This window comes from Pleurodeles waltl, chromosome 8 (assembly GCF_031143425.1).
Source record: "Pleurodeles waltl isolate 20211129_DDA chromosome 8, aPleWal1.hap1.20221129, whole genome shotgun sequence".
Taxonomy (NCBI): Eukaryota; Metazoa; Chordata; class Amphibia; order Caudata; family Salamandridae; genus Pleurodeles; species Pleurodeles waltl.
This window is the reverse complement of record NC_090447.1, coordinates 1,262,806,200-1,262,825,474: the sequence shown is the minus strand read 5'-3', so window position 1 is coordinate 1,262,825,474 and position 19,275 is coordinate 1,262,806,200.

Sequence of the window (19,275 nt, the reverse complement as noted above, 5' to 3'; positions counted from 1 at the left end):
CTGGTGCCGAGCCCGGGATTCGAACCCTGGTTGTCTGGTTGGAAGGCGGGAACTTACCCACTGGACCACAGTGGATTCCATATCTCTAGCTTGTCAAATCGTCCCTATATCATGGCTGTGAAGTGCCCTGTGTAGTAGAAGCCAGGAGCAGTGACATCAGGACCTTGATGTTGCTAATAGTGTCTCTTGCACAGTAAAAAGCCATGAAGGAGCTGTAGCTCAGTTGGTTGGGTGACTGCCTTTGGTGGAGCAAGCTACCCTTGGACAGGGGTTCGAATCCAGCCAGTGCCCAGAAACCACATTTAGCTAGAAAATACCAAGATATTTTTGTTTATTTAGAAATATTTTTTTTACTTCAAAAAATGCAGCAACAATTGGAGTAACTATGTTTTTTTGTATTAGAGCCCCAAATTTACAAATTTTGTCCCTCCTGACCCACCCCCTCCCTCCTTTTGCTCAAGTAGGTAAAATAGGAGCAGCGCCTTATTTTCAATGATCAATGTGTTGATGTTTTCTTCAATTTGGTGTTTTGGAGAAGAGTAATATGGGCGATGGGGGAGCATAACTAAGATCTATTATCTGAGGGGGATGCCATCCAGGTAATAAAATAGGTTGAATGGTGTTGATTTTTCATTTTGGTGTGAGCCAAGCTCTGCCATTGGGTGGATGATGCTTGCCAAGTTGCCTAGGCATAAAGGCAGAGTATGAGAGCTTGCTACTGAAATGCTGGGTAAAGCTGTGTGCAGGTGAAAGAGCCTTTATTAGCTGCATTGAGAAGGTAGCATGTTGTATTTTTGAAGTGCTAAAAAAGGATAAAGTCAGGCCTTTGGCTGACTATTTCTTGAAGATGCATGATGCAAGAAGTGTGAGTATGGAGCAGCTGGCCTGTCGTGACCTAGCCCACTCTGGCATGCTGTACTAGGCCATGCCGTAGGACTGGGACCACCGGGATTGGGATTTTAAACACCCCAGTCTGGGACTGGGACTGGGACTGGGACTGCGACTGCGACTGGGATTTTAAACAACCCAGTCTTAGTCTGCAGCCTTTACAGTCAGCCCACGAACGCCCACGAACGCCCTTGTTCTGTATAGTGGATTACTGCAGGTAATTCGGGACCCTGCTAAATGAGGGTGGGGCACTTATCTGAAGGCTATTCGAGCGGAAGAATCCTTAGCCTAGGACAGTTTGGCAATTTAAGAAGTCTGCTGAATACCATATGTTGAAGGACGTATCACGCGGAAGCCAGCTAATGGCTCAGACCGAAGTAAGCATGGGAGGACTTTATTTGCATAGGACAGCCCCTTTCTCATTCCTAATATTATGCTGCAGTTGCTATGTAGCAGTACTAGGGGGCAGCTGTATGAACATAAAGCCACAGCGAGGCTTTAAAACTGTTTTTGTGGTGGGGGGTGGATTTGGAAGGAAAACAGCAAGATAAAAGTGTGAAAACATAGAGCAAGTGAGTGTGTCATCTGTCTCTTTGAAGAGACATGTGAAAGAAGAACAGCAGATCCACAGACCTCAGGTGGGAGAAGCATGGAAGAATATTCACCCCAAAATGAATACACTTACGCCTTCTCAAAGCTTCCATGTGTGATCTGATGCTTTGCAGGTTGAAGGATTTGCCATTTCTGGTTTATAAATGTGCACAGTTGGAAAGAGCCTATTCCTAGAATGTTAGAAGCACACTCTTTAGAAGTGTCCTTACAGCCAAAATGTCAGGTACTCCTTTGGGGTTATGAGGCCTAGAAAAACATCCCAGGGGATCTTATAACATGTCCAGCAACAGGGCAACGAAATCATGGGGAGACCATCCCCCCAAGAATACTACTGCATGTTCTTTGTTTCCCCTCTCTATACCATAGCCACAGTAGGCCTCTTTCAAGCACCCTATTGCTTTGGTAATAGAAAGTGCCACAAAACTGATCCCCAGCCCTTGTCTCACCCATTGCCCCTAACCTTTAGGGGTACCCCTGCCCCCCAAGGAAAGGAGCAATAAACAGGACACCCCCCCCCAAAAAAAAAAAACGCAGTCTGCACCATTCTGTGCCTCCTAGCACCACTTTAATAATGCACCGACACCCCTTTTAACACTGCTCCCCCAAATTTGACTGCCTCTTCTCCCCAAGAGAGGGGGCAGGGGGACTAACCTTTAGGGGTACCACTGCCCCCCAAGGAAAGGCACAATAAACAAGAGTGTGGGAGGGAACCCCACCCCCCCAAAAAAACGAAGTCTGCACCATTCGGTGCCTCCTAGCACCCCTTTAATAATGCACCGACACCTCTTTTAACACTGCTCCCCCACATTTGTCTGCCCCTTCACCCCAAGAGAGGGGGCAGGGGGACATAAAAATGATGGGGATTGCCACCAAAACCCCCCTCCTTTGTAATTCCCCCATTTGTGTCCAAGGGGTTGGGCTCTGCTTGCCACCTATTGGCTCTGCTCCACTCTCTCTTACTCACACTCCGGCCCTGTGGCCTAGACTCTTCCACCACCTTCTCCTGAATCCCTGGCCCTGTCTTTCCTCTGTGACCACCACCCACTCTTGCTCTCTGCCCTTTCTCCATCTATGTCCCCCTTTCTTCTCTAAGTCCAACCAACCACCCCTGCTAGCCTCCGCCATCTGCACCTCTCTCAGCCTGCCCCCTATCTCTCCTCACTCACCACCTGTGCTCCTTCTATTCCTGCCCTCTGACTCAGCCTGGACCTATCCTTGCTCTCTCTGCGCCTGCGCACACACACACACACACACACACACACACACACACACCAACTGCTCTGCAATCCACCATTCACATGTCGACTCATGCTCTATCCACGCACACACAGCCATTGTACTTACCAATTTAGCAGCCATCTCTGACTTACCTCTGCTTTGCCGCCATCAGTCACCTGGTGCCGAGCCCGGGATTCGAACCCTGGTTGTCTGGTTGGAAGGCGGGAACTTACCCACTGGACCACAGTGGATTCCATATCTCTAGCTTGTCAAATCGTCCCTATATCATGGCTGTGAAGTGCCCTGTGTAGTAGAAGCCAGGAGCAGTGACATCAGGACCTTGATGTTGCTAATAGTGTCTCTTGCACAGTAAAAAGCCATGAAGGAGCTGTAGCTCAGTTGGTTGGGTGACTGCCTTTGGTGGAGCAAGCTACCCTTGGACAGGGGTTCGAATCCAGCCAGTGCCCAGAAACCACATTTAGCTAGAAAATACCAAGATATTTTTGTTTATTTAGAAATATTTTTTTTACTTCAAAAAATGCAGCAACAATTGGAGTAACTATGTTTTTTTGTATTAGAGCCCCAAATTTACAAATTTTGTCCCTCCTGACCCACCCCCTCCCTCCTTTTGCTCAAGTAGGTAAAATAGGAGCAGCGCCTTATTTTCAATGATCAATGTGTTGATGTTTTCTTCAATTTGGTGTTTTGGAGAAGAGTAATATGGGCGATGGGGGAGCATAACTAAGATCTATTATCTGAGGGGGATGCCATCCAGGTAATAAAATAGGTTGAATGGTGTTGATTTTTCATTTTGGTGTGAGCCAAGCTCTGCCATTGGGTGGATGATGCTTGCCAAGTTGCCTAGGCATAAAGGCAGAGTATGAGAGCTTGCTACTGAAATGCTGGGTAAAGCTGTGTGCAGGTGAAAGAGCCTTTATTAGCTGCATTGAGAAGGTAGCATGTTGTATTTTTGAAGTGCTAAAAAAGGATAAAGTCAGGCCTTTGGCTGACTATTTCTTGAAGATGCATGATGCAAGAAGTGTGAGTATGGAGCAGCTGGCCTGTCGTGACCTAGCCCACTCTGGCATGCTGTACTAGGCCATGCCGTAGGACTGGGACCACCGGGATTGGGATTTTAAACACCCCAGTCTGGGACTGGGACTGGGACTGGGACTGCGACTGCGACTGGGATTTTAAACAACCCAGTCTTAGTCTGCAGCCTTTACAGTCAGCCCACGAACGCCCACGAACGCCCTTGTTCTGTATAGTGGATTACTGCAGGTAATTCGGGACCCTGCTAAATGAGGGTGGGGCACTTATCTGAAGGCTATTCGAGCGGAAGAATCCTTAGCCTAGGACAGTTTGGCAATTTAAGAAGTCTGCTGAATACCATATGTTGAAGGACGTATCACGCGGAAGCCAGCTAATGGCTCAGACCGAAGTAAGCATGGGAGGACTTTATTTGCATAGGACAGCCCCTTTCTCATTCCTAATATTATGCTGCAGTTGCTATGTAGCAGTACTAGGGGGCAGCTGTATGAACATAAAGCCACAGCGAGGCTTTAAAACTGTTTTTGTGGTGGGGGGTGGATTTGGAAGGAAAACAGCAAGATAAAAGTGTGAAAACATAGAGCAAGTGAGTGTGTCATCTGTCTCTTTGAAGAGACATGTGAAAGAAGAACAGCAGATCCACAGACCTCAGGTGGGAGAAGCATGGAAGAATATTCACCCCAAAATGAATACACTTACGCCTTCTCAAAGCTTCCATGTGTGATCTGATGCTTTGCAGGTTGAAGGATTTGCCATTTCTGGTTTATAAATGTGCACAGTTGGAAAGAGCCTATTCCTAGAATGTTAGAAGCACACTCTTTAGAAGTGTCCTTACAGCCAAAATGTCAGGTACTCCTTTGGGGTTATGAGGCCTAGAAAAACATCCCAGGGGATCTTATAACATGTCCAGCAACAGGGCAACGAAATCATGGGGAGACCATCCCCCCAAGAATACTACTGCATGTTCTTTGTTTCCCCTCTCTATACCATAGCCACAGTAGGCCTCTTTCAAGCACCCTATTGCTTTGGTAATAGAAAGTGCCACAAAACTGATCCCCAGCCCTTGTCTCACCCATTGCCCCTAACCTTTAGGGGTACCCCTGCCCCCCAAGGAAAGGAGCAATAAACAGGACACCCCCCCCCAAAAAAAAAAAACGCAGTCTGCACCATTCTGTGCCTCCTAGCACCACTTTAATAATGCACCGACACCCCTTTTAACACTGCTCCCCCAAATTTGACTGCCTCTTCTCCCCAAGAGAGGGGGCAGGGGGACTAACCTTTAGGGGTACCACTGCCCCCCAAGGAAAGGCACAATAAACAAGAGTGTGGGAGGGAACCCCACCCCCCCAAAAAAACGAAGTCTGCACCATTCGGTGCCTCCTAGCACCCCTTTAATAATGCACCGACACCTCTTTTAACACTGCTCCCCCACATTTGTCTGCCCCTTCACCCCAAGAGAGGGGGCAGGGGGACATAAAAATGATGGGGATTGCCACCAAAACCCCCCTCCTTTGTAATTCCCCCATTTGTGTCCAAGGGGTTGGGCTCTGCTTGCCACCTATTGGCTCTGCTCCACTCTCTCTTACTCACACTCCGGCCCTGTGGCCTAGACTCTTCCACCACCTTCTCCTGAATCCCTGGCCCTGTCTTTCCTCTGTGACCACCACCCACTCTTGCTCTCTGCCCTTTCTCCATCTATGTCCCCCTTTCTTCTCTAAGTCCAACCAACCACCCCTGCTAGCCTCCGCCATCTGCACCTCTCTCAGCCTGCCCCCTATCTCTCCTCACTCACCACCTGTGCTCCTTCTATTCCTGCCCTCTGACTCAGCCTGGACCTATCCTTGCTCTCTCTGCGCCTGCGCACACACACACACACACACACACACACACACACACCAACTGCTCTGCAATCCACCATTCACATGTCGACTCATGCTCTATCCACGCACACACAGCCATTGTACTTACCAATTTAGCAGCCATCTCTGACTTACCTCTGCTTTGCCGCCATCAGTCACCTGGTGCCGAGCCCGGGATTCGAACCCTGGTTGTCTGGTTGGAAGGCGGGAACTTACCCACTGGACCACAGTGGATTCCATATCTCTAGCTTGTCAAATCGTCCCTATATCATGGCTGTGAAGTGCCCTGTGTAGTAGAAGCCAGGAGCAGTGACATCAGGACCTTGATGTTGCTAATAGTGTCTCTTGCACAGTAAAAAGCCATGAAGGAGCTGTAGCTCAGTTGGTTGGGTGACTGCCTTTGGTGGAGCAAGCTACCCTTGGACAGGGGTTCGAATCCAGCCAGTGCCCAGAAACCACATTTAGCTAGAAAATACCAAGATATTTTTGTTTATTTAGAAATATTTTTTTTACTTCAAAAAATGCAGCAACAATTGGAGTAACTATGTTTTTTTGTATTAGAGCCCCAAATTTACAAATTTTGTCCCTCCTGACCCACCCCCTCCCTCCTTTTGCTCAAGTAGGTAAAATAGGAGCAGCGCCTTATTTTCAATGATCAATGTGTTGATGTTTTCTTCAATTTGGTGTTTTGGAGAAGAGTAATATGGGCGATGGGGGAGCATAACTAAGATCTATTATCTGAGGGGGATGCCATCCAGGTAATAAAATAGGTTGAATGGTGTTGATTTTTCATTTTGGTGTGAGCCAAGCTCTGCCATTGGGTGGATGATGCTTGCCAAGTTGCCTAGGCATAAAGGCAGAGTATGAGAGCTTGCTACTGAAATGCTGGGTAAAGCTGTGTGCAGGTGAAAGAGCCTTTATTAGCTGCATTGAGAAGGTAGCATGTTGTATTTTTGAAGTGCTAAAAAAGGATAAAGTCAGGCCTTTGTCTGACTATTTCTTGAAGATGCATGATGCAAGAAGTGTGAGTATGGAGCAGCTGGCCTGTCGTGACCTAGCCCACTCTGGCATGCTGTACTAGGCCATGCCGTAGGACTGGGACCACCGGGATTGGGATTTTAAACACCCCAGTCTGGGACTGGGACTGGGACTGGGACTGCGACTGCGACTGGGATTTTAAACAACCCAGTCTTAGTCTGCAGCCTTTACAGTCAGCCCACGAACGCCCACGAACGCCCTTGTTCTGTATAGTGGATTACTGCAGGTAATTCGGGACCCTGCTAAATGAGGGTGGGGCACTTATCTGAAGGCTATTCGAGCGGAAGAATCCTTAGCCTAGGACAGTTTGGCAATTTAAGAAGTCTGCTGAATACCATATGTTGAAGGACGTATCACGCGGAAGCCAGCTAATGGCTCAGACCGAAGTAAGCATGGGAGGACTTTATTTGCATAGGACAGCCCCTTTCTCATTCCTAATATTATGCTGCAGTTGCTATGTAGCAGTACTAGGGGGCAGCTGTATGAACATAAAGCCACAGCGAGGCTTTAAAACTGTTTTTGTGGTGGGGGGTGGATTTGGAAGGAAAACAGCAAGATAAAAGTGTGAAAACATAGAGCAAGTGAGTGTGTCATCTGTCTCTTTGAAGAGACATGTGAAAGAAGAACAGCAGATCCACAGACCTCAGGTGGGAGAAGCATGGAAGAATATTCACCCCAAAATGAATACACTTACGCCTTCTCAAAGCTTCCATGTGTGATCTGATGCTTTGCAGGTTGAAGGATTTGCCATTTCTGGTTTATAAATGTGCACAGTTGGAAAGAGCCTATTCCTAGAATGTTAGAAGCACACTCTTTAGAAGTGTCCTTACAGCCAAAATGTCAGGTACTCCTTTGGGGTTATGAGGCCTAGAAAAACATCCCAGGGGATCTTATAACATGTCCAGCAACAGGGCAACGAAATCATGGGGAGACCATCCCCCCAAGAATACTACTGCATGTTCTTTGTTTCCCCTCTCTATACCATAGCCACAGTAGGCCTCTTTCAAGCACCCTATTGCTTTGGTAATAGAAAGTGCCACAAAACTGATCCCCAGCCCTTGTCTCACCCATTGCCCCTAACCTTTAGGGGTACCCCTGCCCCCCAAGGAAAGGAGCAATAAACAGGACACCCCCCCCCAAAAAAAAAAAACGCAGTCTGCACCATTCTGTGCCTCCTAGCACCACTTTAATAATGCACCGACACCCCTTTTAACACTGCTCCCCCAAATTTGACTGCCTCTTCTCCCCAAGAGAGGGGGCAGGGGGACTAACCTTTAGGGGTACCACTGCCCCCCAAGGAAAGGCACAATAAACAAGAGTGTGGGAGGGAACCCCACCCCCCCAAAAAAACGAAGTCTGCACCATTCGGTGCCTCCTAGCACCCCTTTAATAATGCACCGACACCTCTTTTAACACTGCTCCCCCACATTTGTCTGCCCCTTCACCCCAAGAGAGGGGGCAGGGGGACATAAAAATGATGGGGATTGCCACCAAAACCCCCCTCCTTTGTAATTCCCCCATTTGTGTCCAAGGGGTTGGGCTCTGCTTGCCACCTATTGGCTCTGCTCCACTCTCTCTTACTCACACTCCGGCCCTGTGGCCTAGACTCTTCCACCACCTTCTCCTGAATCCCTGGCCCTGTCTTTCCTCTGTGACCACCACCCACTCTTGCTCTCTGCCCTTTCTCCATCTATGTCCCCCTTTCTTCTCTAAGTCCAACCAACCACCCCTGCTAGCCTCCGCCATCTGCACCTCTCTCAGCCTGCCCCCTATCTCTCCTCACTCACCACCTGTGCTCCTTCTATTCCTGCCCTCTGACTCAGCCTGGACCTATCCTTGCTCTCTCTGCGCCTGCGCACACACACACACACACACACACACACACACACACACCAACTGCTCTGCAATCCACCATTCACATGTCGACTCATGCTCTATCCACGCACACACAGCCATTGTACTTACCAATTTAGCAGCCATCTCTGACTTACCTCTGCTTTGCCGCCATCAGTCACCTGGTGCCGAGCCCGGGATTCGAACCCTGGTTGTCTGGTTGGAAGGCGGGAACTTACCCACTGGACCACAGTGGATTCCATATCTCTAGCTTGTCAAATCGTCCCTATATCATGGCTGTGAAGTGCCCTGTGTAGTAGAAGCCAGGAGCAGTGACATCAGGACCTTGATGTTGCTAATAGTGTCTCTTGCACAGTAAAAAGCCATGAAGGAGCTGTAGCTCAGTTGGTTGGGTGACTGCCTTTGGTGGAGCAAGCTACCCTTGGACAGGGGTTCGAATCCAGCCAGTGCCCAGAAACCACATTTAGCTAGAAAATACCAAGATATTTTTGTTTATTTAGAAATATTTTTTTTACTTCAAAAAATGCAGCAACAATTGGAGTAACTATGTTTTTTTGTATTAGAGCCCCAAATTTACAAATTTTGTCCCTCCTGACCCACCCCCTCCCTCCTTTTGCTCAAGTAGGTAAAATAGGAGCAGCGCCTTATTTTCAATGATCAATGTGTTGATGTTTTCTTCAATTTGGTGTTTTGGAGAAGAGTAATATGGGCGATGGGGGAGCATAACTAAGATCTATTATCTGAGGGGGATGCCATCCAGGTAATAAAATAGGTTGAATGGTGTTGATTTTTCATTTTGGTGTGAGCCAAGCTCTGCCATTGGGTGGATGATGCTTGCCAAGTTGCCTAGGCATAAAGGCAGAGTATGAGAGCTTGCTACTGAAATGCTGGGTAAAGCTGTGTGCAGGTGAAAGAGCCTTTATTAGCTGCATTGAGAAGGTAGCATGTTGTATTTTTGAAGTGCTAAAAAAGGATAAAGTCAGGCCTTTGTCTGACTATTTCTTGAAGATGCATGATGCAAGAAGTGTGAGTATGGAGCAGCTGGCCTGTCGTGACCTAGCCCACTCTGGCATGCTGTACTAGGCCATGCCGTAGGACTGGGACCACCGGGATTGGGATTTTAAACACCCCAGTCTGGGACTGGGACTGGGACTGGGACTGCGACTGGGACTGGGATTTTAAACAACCCAGTCTTAGTCTGCAGCCTTTACAGTCAGCCCACGAACGCCCATGTTCTGTATAGTGGATTACTACAGGTAATTCGGGACCCTGCTAAATGAGGGTGGGGCACTTATCTGAAGGCTATTCGAGCGGAAGAATCCTTAGCCTAGGACAGTTTGGCAATTTAAGAAGTCTGCTGAATACCATATGTTGAAGGACGTATCACGCGGAAGCCAGCTAATGGCTCAGACCGAAGTAAGCATGGGAGGACTTTATTTGCATAGGACAGCCCCTTTCTCATTCCTAATATTATGCTGCAGTTGCTATGTAGCAGTACTAGGGGGCAGCTGTATGAACATAAAGCCACAGCGAGGCTTTAAAACTGTTTTTGTGGTGGGGGGTGGATTTGGAAGGAAAACAGCAAGATAAAAGTGTGAAAACATAGAGCAAGTGAGTGTGTCATCTGTCTCTTTGAAGAGACATGTGAAAGAAGAACAGCAGATCCACAGACCTCAGGTGGGAGAAGCATGGAAGAATATTCACCCCAAAATGAATACACTTACGCCATCTCAAAGCTTCCATGTGTGATCTGATGCTTTGCAGGTTGAAGGATTTGCCATTTCTGGTTTATAAATGTGCACAGTTGGAAAGAGCCTATTCCTAGAATGTTAGTAGCACACTCTTTAGAAGTGTCCTTACAGCCAAAATGTCAGGTACTCCTTTGGGGTTATGAGGCCTAGAAAAACATCCCAGGGGATCTTATAACATGTCCAGCAACAGGGCAACGAAATCATGGGGAGACCATCCCCCCAAGAATACTACTGCATGTTCTTTGTTTCCCCTCTCATAGCCACAGTAGGCCTCTTTCAAGCACCCTATTGCTTTGGTAATAGAAAGTGCCACAAAACTGATCCCCAGCCCTTGTCTCACCCATTGCCCCTAACCTTTAGGGGTACCCCTGCCCCCCAAGGAAAGGAGCAATAAACAGGACACCCCCCCAAAAAAAAAAAAAACGCAGTCTGCACCATTCTGTGCCTCCTAGCACCACTTTAATAATGCACCGACACCCCTTTTAACACTGCTCCCCCAAATTTGACTGCCTCTTCTCCCCAAGAGAGGGGGCAGGGGGACTAACCTTTAGGGGTACCACTGCCCCCCAAGGAAAGGCACAATAAACAAGAGTGTGGGAGGGAACCCCACCCCCCCAAAAAAACGAAGTCTGCACCATTCGGTGCCTCCTAGCACCCCTTTAATAATGCACCGACACCTCTTTTAACACTGCTCCCCCACATTTGTCTGCCCCTTCACCCCAAGAGAGGGGGCAGGGGGACATAAAAATGATGGGGATTGCCACCAAAACCCCCCTCCTTTGTAATTCCCCCATTTGTGTCCAAGGGGTTGGGCTCTGCTTGCCACCTATTGGCTCTGCTCCACTCTCTCTTACTCACACTCCGGCCCTGTGGCCTAGACTCTTCCACCACCTTCTCCTGAATCCCTGGCCCTGTCTTTCCTCTGTGACCACCACCCACTCTTGCTCTCTGCCCTTTCTCCATCTATGTCCCCCTTTCTTCTCTAAGTCCAACCAACCACCCCTGCTAGCCTCCGCCATCTGCACCTCTCTCAGCCTGCCCCCTATCTCTCCTCACTCACCACCTGTGCTCCTTCTATTCCTGCCCTCTGACTCAGCCTGGACCTATCCTTGCTCTCTCTGCGCCTGCGCGCACACACACACACACACACACCAACTGCTCTGCAATCCACCATTCACATGTCGACTCATGCTCTATCCACGCACACACAGCCATTGTACTTACCAATTTAGCAGCCATCTCTGACTTACCTCTGCTTTGCCGCCATCAGTCACCTGGTGCCGAGCCCGGGATTCGAACCCTGGTTGTCTGGTTGGAAGGCGGGAACTTACCCACTGGACCACAGTGGATTCCATATCTCTAGCTTGTCAAATCGTCCCTATATCATGGCTGTGAAGTGCCCTGTGTAGTAGAAGCCAGGAGCAGTGACATCAGGACCTTGATGTTGCTAATAGTGTCTCTTGCACAGTAAAAAGCCATGAAGGAGCTGTAGCTCAGTTGGTTGGGTGACTGCCTTTGGTGGAGCAAGCTACCCTTGGTCAGGGGTTCGAATCCAGCCAGTGCCCAGAAACTACATTTAGCTAGAAAATACCAAGATATTTTTGTTTATTTAGAAATATTTTTTTTACTTCAAAAAATGCAGCAACAATTGGAGTAACTATGTTTTTTTGTATTAGAGCCCCAAATTTACAAATTTTGTCCCTCCTGACCCACCCCCTCCCTCCTTTTGCTCAAGTAGGTAAAATAGGAGCAGCGCCTTATTTTCAATGATCAATGTGTTGATGTTTTCTTCAATTTGGTGTTTTGGAGAAGAGTAATATGGGCGATGGGGGAGCATAACTAAGATCTATTATCTGAGGGGGATGCCATCCAGGTAATAAAATAGGTTGAATGGTGTTGATTTTTCATTTTGGTGTGAGCCAAGCTCTGCCATTGGGTGGATGATGCTTGCCAAGTTGCCTAGGCATAAAGGCAGAGTATGAGAGCTTGCTACTGAAATGCTGGGTAAAGCTGTGTGCAGGTGAAAGAGCCTTTATTAGCTGCATTGAGAAGGTAGCATGTTGTATTTTTGAAGTGCTAAAAAAGGATAAAGTCAGGCCTTTGTCTGACTATTTCTTGAAGATGCATGATGCAAGAAGTGTGAGTATGGAGCAGCTGGCCTGTCGTGACCTAGCCCACTCTGGCATGCTGTACTAGGCCATGCCGTAGGACTGGGACCACCGGGATTGGGATTTTAAACACCCCAGTCTGGGACTGGGACTGGGACTGGGACTGGGACTGCGACTGGGACTGGGATTTTAAACAACCCAGTCTTAGTCTGCAGCCTTTACAGTCAGCCCACGAACGCCCATGTTCTGTATAGTGGATTACTGCAGGTAATTCGGGACCCTGCTAAATGAGGGTGGGGCACTTATCTGAAGGCTATTCGAGCGGAAGAATCCTTAGCCTAGGACAGTTTGGCAATTTAAGAAGTCTGCTGAATACCATATGTTGAAGGACGTATCACGCGGAAGCCAGCTAATGGCTCAGACCGAAGTAAGCATGGGAGGACTTTATTTGCATAGGACAGCCCCTTTCTCATTCCTAATATTATGCTGCAGTTGCTATGTAGCAGTACTAGGGGGCAGCTGTATGAACATAAAGCCACAGCGAGGCTTTAAAACTGTTTTTGTGGTGGGGGGTGGATTTGGAAGGAAAACAGCAAGATAAAAGTGTGAAAACATAGAGCAAGTGAGTGTGTCATCTGTCTCTTTGAAGAGACATGTGAAAGAAGAACAGCAGATCCACAGACCTCAGGTGGGAGAAGCATGGAAGAATATTCACCCCAAAATGAATACACTTACGCCATCTCAAAGCTTCCATGTGTGATCTGATGCTTTGCAGGTTGAAGGATTTGCCATTTCTGGTTTATAAATGTGCACAGTTGGAAAGAGCCTATTCCTAGAATGTTAGTAGCACACTCTTTAGAAGTGTCCTTACAGCCAAAATGTCAGGTACTCCTTTGGGGTTATGAGGCCTAGAAAAACATCCCAGGGGATCTTATAACATGTCCAGCAACAGGGCAACGAAATCATGGGGAGACCATCCCCCCAAGAATACTACTGCATGTTCTTTGTTTCCCCTCTCATAGCCACAGTAGGCCTCTTTCAAGCACCCTATTGCTTTGGTAATAGAAAGTGCCACAAAACTGATCCCCAGCCCTTGTCTCACCCATTGCCCCTAACCTTTAGGGGTACCCCTGCCCCCCAAGGAAAGGAGCAATAAACAGGACACCCCCCCCCCAAAAAAAAAAACGCAGTCTGCACCATTCTGTGCCTCCTAGCACCACTTTAATAATGCACCGACACCCCTTTTAACACTGCTCCCCCAAATTTGACTGCCTCTTCTCCCCAAGAGAGGGGGCAGGGGGACTAACCTTTAGGGGTACCACTGCCCCCCAAGGAAAGGCACAATAAACAAGAGTGTGGGAGGGAACCCCACCCCCCCAAAAAAACGAAGTCTGCACCATTCGGTGCCTCCTAGCACCCCTTTAATAATGCACCGACACCTCTTTTAACACTGCTCCCCCACATTTGTCTGCCCCTTCACCCCAAGAGAGGGGGCAGGGGGACATAAAAATGATGGGGATTGCCACCAAAACCCCCCTCCTTTGTAATTCCCCCATTTGTGTCCAAGGGGTTGGGCTCTGCTTGCCACCTATTGGCTCTGCTCCACTCTCTCTTACTCACACTCCGGCCTAGACTCTTCCACCACCTTCTCCTGAATCCCTGGCCCTGTCTTTCCTCTGTGACCACCACCCACTCTTGCTCTCTGCCCTTTCTCCATCTATGTCCCCCTTTCTTCTCTAAGTCCAACCAACCACCCCTGCTAGCCTCCGCCATCTGCACCTCTCTCAGCCTGCCCCCTATCTCTCCTCACTCACCACCTGTGCTCCTTCTATTCCTGCCCTCTGACTCAGCCTGGACCTATCCTTGCTCTCTCTGCGCCTGCGCGCACACACACACACACACACCAACTGCTCTGCAATCCACCATTCACATGTCGACTCATGCTCTATCCACGCACACACAGCCATTGTACTTACCAATTTAGCAGCCATCTCTGACTTACCTCTGCTTTGCCGCCATCAGTCACCTGGTGCCGAGCCCGGGATTCGAACCCTGGTTGTCTGGTTGGAAGGCGGGAACTTACCCACTGGACCACAGTGGATTCCATATCTCTAGCTTGTCAAATCGTCCCTATATCATGGCTGTGAAGTGCCCTGTGTAGTAGAAGCCAGGAGCAGTGACATCAGGACCTTGATGTTGCTAATAGTGTCTCTTGCACAGTAAACAGCCATGAAGGAGCTGTAGCTCAGTTGGTTGGGTGACTGCCTTTGGTGGAGCAAGCTACCCTTGGTCAGGGGTTCGAATCCAGCCAGTGCCCAGAAACTACATTTAGCTAGAAAATACCAAGATATTTTTGTTTATTTAGAAATATTTTTTTTACTTCAAAAAATGCAGCAACAATTGGAGTAACTATGTTTTTTTGTATTAGAGCCCCAAATTTACAAATTTTGTCCCTCCTGACCCACCCCCTCCCTCCTTTTGCTCAAGTAGGTAAAATAGGAGCAGCGCCTTATTTTCAATGATCAATGTGTTGATGTTTTCTTCAATTTGGTGTTTTGGAGAAGAGTAATATGGGCGATGGGGGAGCATAACTAAGATCTATTATCTGAGGGGGATGCCATCCAGGTAATAAAATAGGTTGAATGGTGTTGATTTTTCATTTTGGTGTGAGCCAAGCTCTGCCATTGGGTGGATGATGCTTGCCAAGTTGCCTAGGCATAAAGGCAGAGTATGAGAGCTTGCTACTGAAATGCTGGGTAAAGCTGTGTGCAGGTGAAAGAGCCTTTATTAGCTGCATTGAGAAGGTAGCATGTTGTATTTTTTAAGTGCTAAAAAAGGATAAAGTCAGGCCTTTGTCTGACTATTTCTTGAAGATGCATGATGCAAGAAGTGTGAGTATGGAGCAGCTGGCCTGTCGTGACCTAGCCCACTCTGGCATGCTGTACTAGGCCATGCCGTAGGACTGGGACCACCGGGATTGGGATTTTAAACACCCCAGTCTGGGACTGGGACTGGGACTGGGACTGCGACTGGGATTTTAAACAACCCAGTCTTAGTCTGCAGCCTTTACAGTCAGCCCACGAACGCCCATGTTCTGTATAGTGGATTACTGCAGGTAATTCGGGACCCTGCTAAATGAGGGTGGGGCACTTATCTGAAGGCTATTCGAGCGGAAGAATCCTTAGCCTAGGACAGTTTGGCAATTTAAGAAGTCTGCTGAATACCATATGTTGAAGGACGTATCACGCGGAAGCCAGCTAATGGCTCAGACCGAAGTAAGCATGGGAGGACTTTATTTGCATAGGACAGCCCCTTTCTCATTCCTAATATTATGCTGCAGTTGCTATGTAGCAGTACTAGGGGGCAGCTGTATGAACATAAAGCCACAGCGAGGCTTTAAAACTGTTTTTGTGGTGGGGGGTGGATTTGGAAGGAAAACAGCAAGATAAAAGTGTGAAAACATAGAGCAAGTGAGTGTGTCATCTGTCTCTTTGAAGAGACATGTGAAAGAAGAACAGCAGATCCACAGACCTCAGGTGGGAGAAGCATGGAAGAATATTCACCCCAAAATGAATACACTTACGCCATCTCAAAGCTTCCATGTGTGATCTGATGCTTTGCAGGTTGAAGGATTTGCCATTTCTGGTTTATAAATGTGCACAGTTGGAAAGAGCCTATTCCTAGAATGTTAGTAGCACACTCTTTAGAAGTGTCCTTACAGCCAAAATGTCAGGTACTCCTTTGGGGTTATGAGGCCTAGAAAAACATCCCAGGGGATCTTATAACATGTCCAGCAACAGGGCAACGAAATCATGGGGAGACCATCCCCCCAAGAATACTACTGCATGTTCTTTGTTTCCCCTCTCATAGCCACAGTAGGCCTCTTTCAAGCACCCTATTGCTTTGGTAATAGAAAGTGCCACAAAACTGATCCCCAGCCCTTGTCTCACCCATTGCCCCTAACCTTTAGGGGTACCCCTGCCCCCCAAGGAAAGGAGCAATAAACAGGACACCCCCCCCAAAAAAAAAAAAACGCAGTCTGCACCATTCTGTGCCTCCTAGCACCACTTTAATAATGCACCGACACCCCTTTTAACACTGCTCCCCCAAATTTGACTGCCTCTTCTCCCCAAGAGAGGGGGCAGGGGGACTAACCTTTAGGGGTACCACTGCCCCCCAAGGAAAGGCACAATAAACAAGAGTGTGGGAGGGAACCCCACCCCCCCAAAAAAACGAAGTCTGCACCATTCGGTGCCTCCTAGCACCCCTTTAATAATGCACCGACACCTCTTTTAACACTGCTCCCCCACATTTGTCTGCCCCTTCACCCCAAGAGAGGGGGCAGGGGGACATAAAAATGATGGGGATTGCCACCAAAACCCCCCTCCTTTGTAATTCCCCCATTTGTGTCCAAGGGGTTGGGCTCTGCTTGCCACCTATTGGCTCTGCTCCACTCTCTCTTACTCACACTCCGGCCCTGTGGCCTAGACTCTTCCACCACCTTCTCCTGAATCCCTGGCCCTGTCTTTCCTCTGTGACCACCACCCACTCTTGCTCTCTGCCCTTTCTCCATCTATGTCCCCCTTTCTTCTCTAAGTCCAACCAACCACCCTTGCTAGCCTCCGCCATCTGCACCTCTCTCAGCCTGCCCCCTATCTCTCCTCACTCACCACCTGTGCTCCTTCTATTCCTGCCCTCTGACTCAGCCTGGACCTATCCTTGCTCTCTCTGCGCCTGCGCGCACACACACACACACACACACCAACTGCTCTGCAATCCACCATTCACATGTCGACTCATGCTCTATCCACGCACACACAGCCATTGTACTTACCAATTTAGCAGCCATCTCTGACTTACCTCTGCTTTGCCGCCATCAGTCACCTGGTGCCGAGCCCGGGATTGGAACCCTGGTTGTCTGGTTGGAAGGCGGGAACTTACCCACTGGACCACAGTGGATTCCATATCTCTAGCTTGTCAAATCGTCCCTATATCATGGCTGTGAAGTGCCCTGTGTAGTAGAAGCCAGGAGCAGTGACATCAGGACCTTGATGTTGCCAATAGTGTCTCTTGCACAGTAAAAAGCCATGAAGGAGCTGTAGCTCAGTTGGTTGGGTGACTGCCTTTGGTGGAGCAAGCTACCCTTGGACAGGGGTTCGAATCCAGCCAGTGCCCAGAAACTACATTTAGCTAGAAAATACCAAGATATTTTTGTTTATTTAGAAATATTTTTTTTACTTCAAAAAATGCAGCAACAATTGGAGTAACTATGTTTTTTTGTATTAGAGCCCCAAATTTACAAATTTTGTCCCTCCTGACCCACCCCCTCCCTCCTTTTGCTCAAGTAGGTAAAATAGGAGCAGCGCCTTATTTTCAATGATCAATGTGTTGATGTTTTCTTCAATTTGGTGTTTTGGAGAAGAGTAATATGGGCGATGGGGGAGCATAACTAAGATCTATTATCTGAGGGGGATGCCATCCAGGTAATAAAATAGGTTGAATGGTGTTGATTTTTCATTTTGGTGTGAGCCAAGCTCTGCCATTGGGTGGATGATGCTTGCCAAGTTGCCTAGGCATAAAGGCAGAGTATGAGAGCTTGCTACTGAAATGCTGGGTAAAGCTGTGTGCAGGTGAAAGAGCCTTTATTAGCTGCATTGAGAAGGTAGCATGTTGTATTTTTGAAGTGCTAAAAAAGGATAAAGTCAGGCCTTTGTCTGACTATTTCTTGAAGATGCATGATGCAAGAAGTGTGAGTATGGAGCAGCTGGCCTGTCGTGACCTAGCCCACTCTGGCATGCTGTACTAGGCCATGCCGTAGGACTGGGACCACCGGGATTGGGATTTTAAACACCCCAGTCTGGGACTGGGACTGGGACTGGGACTGGGACTGCGACTGGGACTGGGATTTTAAACAACCCAGTCTTAGTCTGCAGCCTTTACAGTCAGCCCACGAACGCCCATGTTCTGTATAGTGGATTACTGCAGGTAATTCGGGACCCTGCTAAATGAGGGTGGGGCACTTATCTGAAGGCTATTCGAGCGGAAGAATCCTTAGCCTAGGACAGTTTGGCAATTTAAGAAGTCTGCTGAATACCATATGTTGAAGGACGTATCACGCGGAAGCCAGCTAATGGCTCAGACCGAAGTAAGCATGGGAGGACTTTATTTGCATAGGACAGCCCCTTTCTCATTCCTAATATTATGCTGCAGTTGCTATGTAGCAGTACTAGGGGGCAGCTGTATGAACATAAAGCCACAGCGAGGCTTTAAAACTGTTTTTGTGGTGGGGGGTGGATTTGGAAGGAAAACAGCAAGATAAAAGTGTGAAAACATAGAGCAAGTGAGTGTGTCATCTGTCTCTTTGAAGAGACATGTGAAAGAAGAACAGCAGATCCACAGACCTCAGGTGGGAGAAGCATGGAAGAATATTCACCCCAAAATGAATACACTTACGCCATCTCAAAGCTTCCATGTGTGATCTGATGCTTTGCAGGTTGAAGGATTTGCCATTTCTGGTTTATAAATGTGCACAGTTGGAAAGAGCCTATTCCTAGAATGTTAGTAGCACACTCTTTAGAAGTGTCCTTACAGCCAAAATGTCAGGTACTCCTTTGGGGTTATGAGGCCTAGAAAAACATCCCAGGGGATCTTATAACATGTCCAGCAACAGGGCAACGAAATCATGGGGAGACCATCCCCCCAAGAATACTACTGCATGTTCTTTGTTTCCCCTCTCTATACCATAGCCACAGTAGGCCTCTTTCAAGCACCCTATTGCTTTGGTAATAGAAAGTGCCACAAAACTGATCCCCAGCCCTTGTCTCACCCATTGCCCCTAACCTTTAGGGGTACCCCTGCCCCCCAAGGAAAGGAGCAATAAACAGGACACCCCCCCCC